Genomic DNA, 9600 nt, shown 5'->3' with positions numbered 1-9600 from the left:
GGAAGGAGTACACATCACAACACATTCTGTGAGGCCAGTATCACCCTGATACCAAAATCAGAAAAAGGATACCTTAAGTGAAAAAAACCACAGACTAATACACCTTATAAGTTTAGATGGAAAAGTCCTCCATGAAATAAAATCCATCACCATAAAATAAGGATTAAAGATTACTGTCAAGTGGCATATATCCTAGGAATGCAAAATTAATTTTCAGTTGTGCAATCAATGTAATATACCATATTAATGGAATGGTGGAGAATATACAATCATCTCTAAAGATGTAGAAAAACCATTTGACAAAATACAAAACACTAAACACTTTATTTCTAACAATACTCAACAATCTAGAAATAGGAGGAAATTTCTTCAACATGAAATAGTGCATCTATGAAAAAAAACTATAGCATACTTCATAGTGAAAAATAGAATCTTACCTCTTAAGATCAAGAATAGTAAAAGGATGTCCACTCTTGTTACTTCTATTTAGAATTGTACTGGAGGCTCTACAAAAAAATTAGGCAAAAAAAAATTTTTTTAAACATTATCTAGTTGAGTTTTATTCATATGCAGTGACTTTCAGATTGATATTATCCAGATTGATATTATCTTGTTTAAAGAAAATCCTCAGGAATATACTAAAAAAGGTACTAGAACTAATTAAAAGGTTAAGTAATATGACATATAATATCTCTATGCATTTATCAAATATTTCCTAGGCACTTACAATGAACATTCTGGAAATTAAGAGAATAATTCCATATATAATAGCATTAAACAAATAAAATACTTAAGTATAAAATTTAACAAAAGAAATTCAAAACTTGTAGACTGAAAACTCCAAAATATTGTTTGAAAAATTTTTATCCACTTCCACCCACCCCTGCCTACAATCACCACACTATTGTCTGTGTTCATGAGTTCTTTCTCTTATTTTTTCATTTTGCTCAATTCCTCCACCCTTCACCACCACCCCCCAAAAATAAACAAAGCATTCTTTATTGTTTTTTAAAAAAATGAATGAAAAACTGCAGTTATTGATGTCTTTAAAAAAAAAAAAAAGACATTCCATATTCATGGATCAGATCGCTTTTAAACTTCCTGGCTACTATATCATTGGGTTGTGCATTTTTTATCCACTCTGACTAAATTTAGTGACCAGGGAAATAATCACAAAATTGGGTTTGAAGACCCCTTGGGCCCACTGTAAAATAGATTTGAGACAATATTATTCACCCTTTTTCTCATAAAACCTCACTCCAATTGTGAGTTCATGATGCCAATACAGGCTCCTAGTGTTAGCATCATCTCCATCCTCAATCCCAGAGTCTTGAACACGTCTGAGTATTTCCTTTGTCCAGTAAGCTGTACTTAGATAACACCTAGCGTTCGTTCTGGAGAGGGTGGGGAGAATATTGTACTACCTGTGGTAGAATTGGAGGGGACTTCCTCAAAGAACTACTCTTCCTTTCAATCGATGTGCTCTCAGTTTGAGAATGTTTTCTATTCTAGAAACTGAGTTAAAAAAAGAAAAGGCACTTTTTTCCTTAGAATGCTAAAATCAGCCTTCTGCTCCTGAGTAGTTAACATTTATTTGGTTACACAAGTCAACCAATCTTTTGTCTATTTATCTCCTTCCTAATAATACCATCATCTCAGCAGATCTCCCTGGATCCACCTACCCTGGTGGCCACTCTTGTTTTGCTGTATATTATTATCAATTACATGCACTGCACCTTGTTTTTGACTGTTACATGCATCCACGTGGCTTCTATTGTTCTGGAAAGTTATCTGTTCTGGAAACTTATCTGTTCAATTGATACTAGGGATCTCAGTTTCTAGGCAGTAGCACAACCTGATATGCACCCTAGCCAACAGGGAATAACCATCAATGAACTTAATCAAGAATACAGTACATTTTTAGGGCCTTAATGCAGGAGTCACCTAACTTTCTGTAAAAACCACATAGTAAAATTTTGGATTTTTAGGTCACCACCTACAAGAAAATATTTGCCTTTGCATTTTTACATCTCTTTAAAGTGTATATAACATTTATTTATATACAACATATATAAACATCTATACAGAAACATATGTGTATTTATATATAAAACATTTATATATGAAACAGTATTAACTCACAGACATACAAAAACAGGCCACCCTCCAGATTTGGCCCAAGGCCATAGTTCGCTGACCTCTGCATTTATGAGATAAACGTGTCCTTAAGAGAATACGTGCATCGTGTGATGAATCTTGTGGTGTCACATAATACATCATTTCTAAAACCTTAGCTTCCTGACTGCTTTTTCAAGACTCTGTCAAATACGCTCTCGTATGCCCACTTCATTTACACATGCTTTAGCAATTCCAAACTTTAAGTAGTCATTACAGCCATATATTAGGATAGACAATAGATATAATTTAACAGGATATAAATCCTAAGTAATTGACAGCTGCGCCCTGCTAATAAACCATCCTTATATTATACACTATATCTCTGTACAGACTCTCAGCTGTGTTTGCCTATTCTTGCTGTTATTACCCAGGTCCTTTTATCCTTTTATTTTACAAACTGTTCCCTTGGGGGGAACAGGGTCTATATTTACCTTCTTGAGCTTAGTCTACTCTTTTATTGATGGCACAAAAGGAAGTGGACAGATTTTTGGGAAAGATGACAGTCAAGGGAGAATCGGACCCTCCAGTAGCTCAAAACATTCAAGGGAATATGAATGTTCAAGGTTATCAAACACATTCACCTAAATATTTCCATGCTGTCTCTCACTGAACCACTCTTCTCTTACAGGCCTTGAGTTTAGCATAGGAGACTATACTTTCAATTTCCTTTCCTGGTCTAACCCCATTTACAATTAAATCCCGAGCTTGATTTTCTGAACAGCCGGACCTCTAGATATAGACAATAATTATTTCTTTAAATATATCCTTGGAGACTTGGCTTTTACTTCATGCTCTGATTTAAGAGTTGGATGCCTTACTTTAAGGCATTTAACAAAAGCCAGCTATCTTCATAATCTTTCCAATTTCAATTATAAAAATACTTCAATTTCTAGAACAAGTGAAAAGGCCAGTGTTTTTATTTTAAACTGTATTTAATCTCAAACCATTTCAGATGATTATTTTAGTAATGTGATCCTGCAGCATTTTGAGGTTATCAGTACGCCTGCAACTAACCATGGTGTTTTTGTTACCTTTGGTGAGGTTAGTGATCCATTTCAATCATATCATATTGGTTTTCTGCCTTCTAGAGTCATTCTAGTACCAAATATTTTAAAATGCATTCTCAAAAAAGCAAAGCTGAAGACAAGAATTTGGATGCAGTTGAGATTTCTATGAAGTGGAAGCGAGAGACTGGGGAATAAGAGAGGAGATAGGGTAGAAGAACAACACTATCAGGGAGTACTTTGAGTTACTACAATGGGCAACCAGGACTCAATTGCACCAAGACCTTTTAAGGAGCATAACAAATGTTACCAAATTTTGTCCATCTGAGGTATAGAAGAATGAAGTTCATATTCGCCTACTCTTGTCTCCTCATAGTGGTTAGTTTTCCTCTGAATTGTCGATATCTCAGTTGTATTTGCACTGAGTGGACTCCAGTGGTTTTGAGAAGCCCCTAAACAGAAAGTGGATATATGTGCTGTACCGGCTTGCGATGAGGTCCAGAAAGTAGGACTCAAAGCTAGTGAGTGCCCACTGCAATTCTGGCCAATTTAAGAAGGCTGTGGGCAAGTGAGGCAGGATACTAAAGTCCCACCACGGCAGTCCTATAGTTAATACAAATAGGAAACTACTGAGTGGATAAAGAATGAATTAAGGATCTGTATTCTCTCAGCACTGGCCATCTTTCCTGCAGTGACCTAAAGGATAGTAATGACAGCTAGCTTCTCTATGGTTTGGGATGATTAAATTACAGGCCTATTTGTTAATTTTCCCCCCATTTATTTATTCATTTAAACATCAGATGTGGGGGTTTTTGAGTGCCTGCTAATATCCTATTTTTTAAAATATATTTTATTGATTTTTTTACAGAGAAGAAGGGAGAGGGATAGAGAGTTAGAAACATCGATGAGAGAGAAACATCGATCAGCTGCCTTCTGCACACCCCCTACTGGGGATGTGCCCACAACTAAGGTACATGCCCTTGACCAGAATCGAACCTGGGACCTTTCAGTCTGCAGGCCGATGCTCTAACCACTGAGCCAAACCAGTTTCAGCATAATATCCTATATTGATTGATGGAATTCAGAGATAAATTTTTAGACTTATTTTAAATAATAATATAAATATAGATATTAAATGTATAGGTATATAATATATAAATGATGCATATACTAACTATATATTATATCTGTTATCTATACTACATTATTAGATGGGATAATAGAATGTTATATTGTTAACAGATCTATCATCCTATATAATAAAAGCCTAATATGCTAAGTGTCTGGTGGACCAGTCAGCTGATCAAGCAATCCTACCTAATAATAGGGTAATATGCAAATTGACCATACCTTCGCCACACCCACAAGCCACGCCCACCAACCACGCCCACCAGGAAACCGTTGCAGGGACGTTGGGGTGTGGCAGAGCCCAAGTCCGGGAAAGCCTCGGGTGGAGGCTTTCCCGGCCTTGGGCACCAGCAGGGAGCCTGCACGGATCACAGGCAACAACCAGGGGGTCAGCTTCTAAGATCTGTAGCAGGGACGCTGGGTGTGGCTGAGCCCAAGGCCGGGAAAGCCTGGGGCAGAGGCTTTCCTGGCCTTGGGCACCAGCGGGGAGCCTGCATGGATCGCAGGCAACCACGGGGGTCGGCTCCTACGATCCGTAGCAGGGAGGCTGGGGTGCAGCAGAGCCAAGGCCGCCGCCTGGGGCCAAGCCCCGACCCTGAAAGAAGGCAGAAGGCGGTGGCCACAGCCAAGGCCTGGGTCCCCGGTGCCGGCAGAAAACTGGTGCAGGCAGCCAGGTGAATGAAGGTCTATTGCACGAATCTTCATGCAAAGGGGCTGCTAGTCAAAGTATAACATGCTAAGGCTATTCAACTGCTTGCTATGACATGCACTGACCTGGGGGCAGACACTCCTACCAGTAGGTTAGCTTGCTGCTGGGGTCTGGCTGATTGGGACTGAGTGAGATGGGACAGATATGTCCTAGAGCCCTCCCGTGGTCCTTCCCTGGCTGGCCAATCTCCCATATCCCTCCCTGGCCCTGATCATGCACCAGTGGGGTCCCTTGGCCTGCCTGTGCCCTCTCGCAATCCAGGACCCCTCTGGGGATGTCGGATAGCTGGTTTCGGCCAGATTCCATAGGTCAGGCCGAGGGACCCCACTGGTGCATGAATCCATACACCAGGCCTCTAGTCTATATATATCTAGTCTATATATATCTAGTCTATATCTCTATATATCTATCTATATCTATCTATCTATCTATATATATTCCTCTTATACTGAAAAATGAAAAATACCATTTCTTTGAAATACATTTTAAAACATTATATCATGCAAAATGCACAGCCTACATAACTGAAATTTTCCTAGAGGCTTTGAAAATTCTGAGAAATGTAATGAGTAGACAATAAACTTCCAAAAGGTCAATGAAATTCAAGAAAAAGTTTCTTTAAAGGTAACATAGATAAAAGACCACATTTCCCCTCTTTTATATGGGTAGGATAAACCTGGAATATGAACAATACTGACATATTTCTAAGTCTACCGAAAGGCCATTTCACCAGGCAAAGTAGTCAACAAGGTTTATATTGCTTGCAAAGGGCAAATCTACATGAGCTCTTGCAGGGCAGGTGAGCAAGAAGAAATTGACAGTTATTGCTATGTCTCCAGATTTTATTTTGAAATAGTGTATACATTCTTCAAAGGATTATTACTTAGTCTTTCACTTAACATGTATTTACTTGAAATATGTTTCAATAAATGTTGTATTTATTTACAAATCCAAAATTGGTGTTTTTTTTTTCATTCAAAATAGTTTTTTTTCTTTTCAATGATTGCCATTTGTACATCTGCCAGTCTTTACTTCGTATTTCAGAAAGTAAATGTATGATGTTCATTTACACTGAATCAGAAACAGGTATATAACGCTCAAAATTACTCTCATTTGTAGAGAAAGAAATTTAAAATTTTGTCAGATAGCCTTCAAAACAAATCATCTGTGAAGCAAAAAAATGAATAGATTCTTATTTTTTTTTAAAAAAGGATGTGTTTGCAGAGAAATGAAATATTCTAAAGTTTTTATTCTAGAAAAGTAGTCAAGTCTTAGCTCACAAGACTGTTTACAAACCTAACTGGTAAGATCCATGGTCGGCAAACTACGGCTCGTGAGCCACATGCGGCTCTTTGGCCCCTTGAATGTAGCTCTTCCACAAAATACCACGGCCTGGGTGAGTCTATTTTGAAGAAGTGGCATTAGATAAGTTTAAAAAATTTGGCTCTCAAAAGAAATTTCAGTCGTTGTACTGTTGATATTTGGCTCTGTTGACTAATGAGTTTGCCGACCACTGGGTTAGATAATATAGAGTTGTTATGTGTATATATACATATTATTTTCAAATCCAAGTAGGTTTTTCTAACTTACAATTAACCATGAAACTGTGTTCACCCTCATTAGTAATCAGGAGATAAAAATGAAATCCACAATGTGATTCTACTACAACCTAAAATAACAGCTAAAATTTTAAATAGTGCAAGTTCTAAGTGTTGCCAAAAATGTATAAAAACTGAACTCTTATCTAATGCTTGTGAGAGTAAAAATTAGTACCCATTCAAATATGCATGTATCAGGTAACACATTCTAGAAACATGCTCCTAAAACATATACATGCTTCAGAATTTATCTATATATATAAAAGGCTAAGCAACCATCACATCTGAAACAACCAAACGGATGACTGAACAGGCTGTGTGGGGCGACCAGGCCCACAGTGGGGGCAGTTGGGGACGACCAGACTGGTGCAGGGGGTGGGGAGGGCTATGGCTATGATGGGTGACCAGGCTGGCAAAGGGGGGCAGTGAGGGGCAACCAGGCCGGCGGGGGGGGGGGAGGGGGGCAGTTGGGGGTAACTACGCCTGCAGGGGGGCAGTTGGGGGTGACCAGGCCAGCAGGGGGGGACAGTTAGGTGCGATCTGGCAGGCAGGCATGTAAGCAGTTAGGAGCCAGTGGTCCCAGGCCTAAACTGGCAGTCGGACATCCCCCGAGGGGTCCCAGATTGGAGGGGTGCAGGCTGGGCTGAGGGGACTACCCGCCCCCTGTGCATGAATTTCGTGCACCAGGCCTCTAGTATTTTAATAATGTCCTTAGAAGCAGTTTTTGAGAGTGACAAACAGACTATACAAGTTTTCACTAGTAGTTGAAGGAATATATAAATATTGGTATATTCCACAATTGAGTAATTCATAGTATTTAAAATGAACTACTACTATAGCTATCACATGAACAACTCTCACAGATAAAATATTAAATAAAAGATGCCAGATACCAAAGACTGCATATTGAAACTTCCATTTATATACAGTTTAGAAATATTTTTGGTCATTTTTGGCCCTGGCATCCTGCTTGCAATCATTATTTCGGTGTACAGATTATCATACCTTCCTAATCAATGAGGTCTTTTTCTAGATGACTAAAGTTCTAGATGACTCAGTGAGGTTTCACCAAAATGTCCACTTACATGTGATTTTGAATGTGCAAACATCACAGAGTTGTAGAAAAAGAAGTGAGGTTTTTTAAAGGAACTCCATTTACGTTATCTATAGTCTTAGTGTATCTATATCCACATTGTCCTATGCACAGAATCTAACCTCCCTTAAGTTTATTAGTGCACTAACAAACCCTTAAAAATAAAATTTTAACTTTCATGTGCTATATAAACCTGGGTTTTCCACGATCCATGTAAAGTTCCCTTTTCTAAATCAGAGGCTAAATGCTGATATTGTAAAGACCTTTCCAAACCCCTCCATAGATTTCTCCTCAGAGGTTTTAGTTAGGATCATAACCTTGGTTCAAGTTGATGTTTGACACACTAGAGCGTTTCCTTAGTTTCCACAATATCTTGTTTTTGCATGAGCCTGAACCTTTATAACATCCACCTCTTTAGGAAATAAGAGTGTCTAAAAGTTTCTTGTGCATTTTTTATAGGGATTCCAGCAGAGATAACAAATACCGTTTGTTTCCAAAGTCAAATACTATCCAAAAGCATACCTGCTATTTGCACATACATTTATTTTCTGCTCTGTCTCTAGTTAAGTAAAAGCGTTACATTCTGACACCTGAGATGATTTAACTTCAGGTGACTCGACTTCATGGCAACCCTCGGAGACTCATTGCTTACAACCACTTCACCTTTGACTCAGCTGTAAAAGTGGCTTTCCTTGTCTTAGGGCAGTGGTCGGCAAACCGCGGCTCTTTGGCCCCTTGAGTGTGGCTCTTCCACAAAATACCACGTGCGGGCGTGCACGTACAGTGCGATTGAAACTTCGTGGCCCATGCGCAGAAGTCGGTTTTCGGCCTGGGCGAGTCTATTTTTAAGAAGTGGCGTTAGAACACTCAAGGGGCCAAAGAGCCGCATGTGGCTCGCCAGCCGCGGTTTGCCAACCACTGTCTTAGGGTAATACCCTTTCTGAAAAACTTATTGAGGTATTGATAGGTACTATTGAGAAGTAAGAGACCGAAATTTTGTTGATGGCCTTGTAGCCACGAACAATTTGATACCCTTGTCTATTGTTTTCTTAATACTGAGAGGATGAAAGTGCTACGAGGACTAGTGGAGGACAGGACAAAGCCTTTGGATATAAGGCTTCACTATAGCATCGAGATTTTCTTTGCTTCTGGCTTCAAGGGATATTGGGAAAAAATTTGGATAATAGCTTGGTAGGATATATCTCAATTTTAATAGGTTCTTTTCCAATATTATTTTACGTTAGTAAAATGTTTAACCCACATAGTGCCCAATACATTGTCGACATCTTTATTTAGGGTCCTCATTAAATATAATGGAGAAAGGAAACATGTAACAGACGAAACTTGATTATGAACAGAGAAGTTCCATGGAACCTCAAAAAACAGTCTACTTGACATGCATTTAATTTTACAATTTCCATTTGAAAAGATGTGGACATCCTTGGGAGTCTCTGCTTTTGTATTAGTTTTCTGCTGCTGCTGTAAATAACCCACTGTCTTAAAACAACTCCAATTTCTATGGATTAGAAGGTTAGCAGAGGTCTCCCAAGGCTGAAAATCAAGACAGACAATGAGTAGGGATTGAAGTGGAGAATCTGTTTCCTTACCTTGTCCAGAGGCGACCCACATTCCTTGGCAGTGGCTCTCTTCCTCCAACCACCTCAGACCTCTGGGCCCTTCTTCCATAGCGGTGTCTCCGTCTGACTCTCTTCTGTGTGTGTCTCTCTCTCTCCCTCTTCTCTTTTAAGGACCCTTGTGAATACATTGGGCCCACCTGGATAACCCAGGACACTCTACTTTAAGGTCAGCTGATTCACTCACTCAGTTCCCTCTGCAAACTTAATCACCATTTGCCTTGTAATCTAAGATAGTCCTAAGTTAAGATATGGA

The sequence above is a fragment of the Eptesicus fuscus genome, chromosome 6 (assembly GCF_027574615.1).
Source record: "Eptesicus fuscus isolate TK198812 chromosome 6, DD_ASM_mEF_20220401, whole genome shotgun sequence".
Lineage (NCBI taxonomy): Eukaryota > Metazoa > Chordata > Mammalia > Chiroptera > Vespertilionidae > Eptesicus > Eptesicus fuscus.
Note: the sequence above shows the minus strand (reverse complement) of the source record.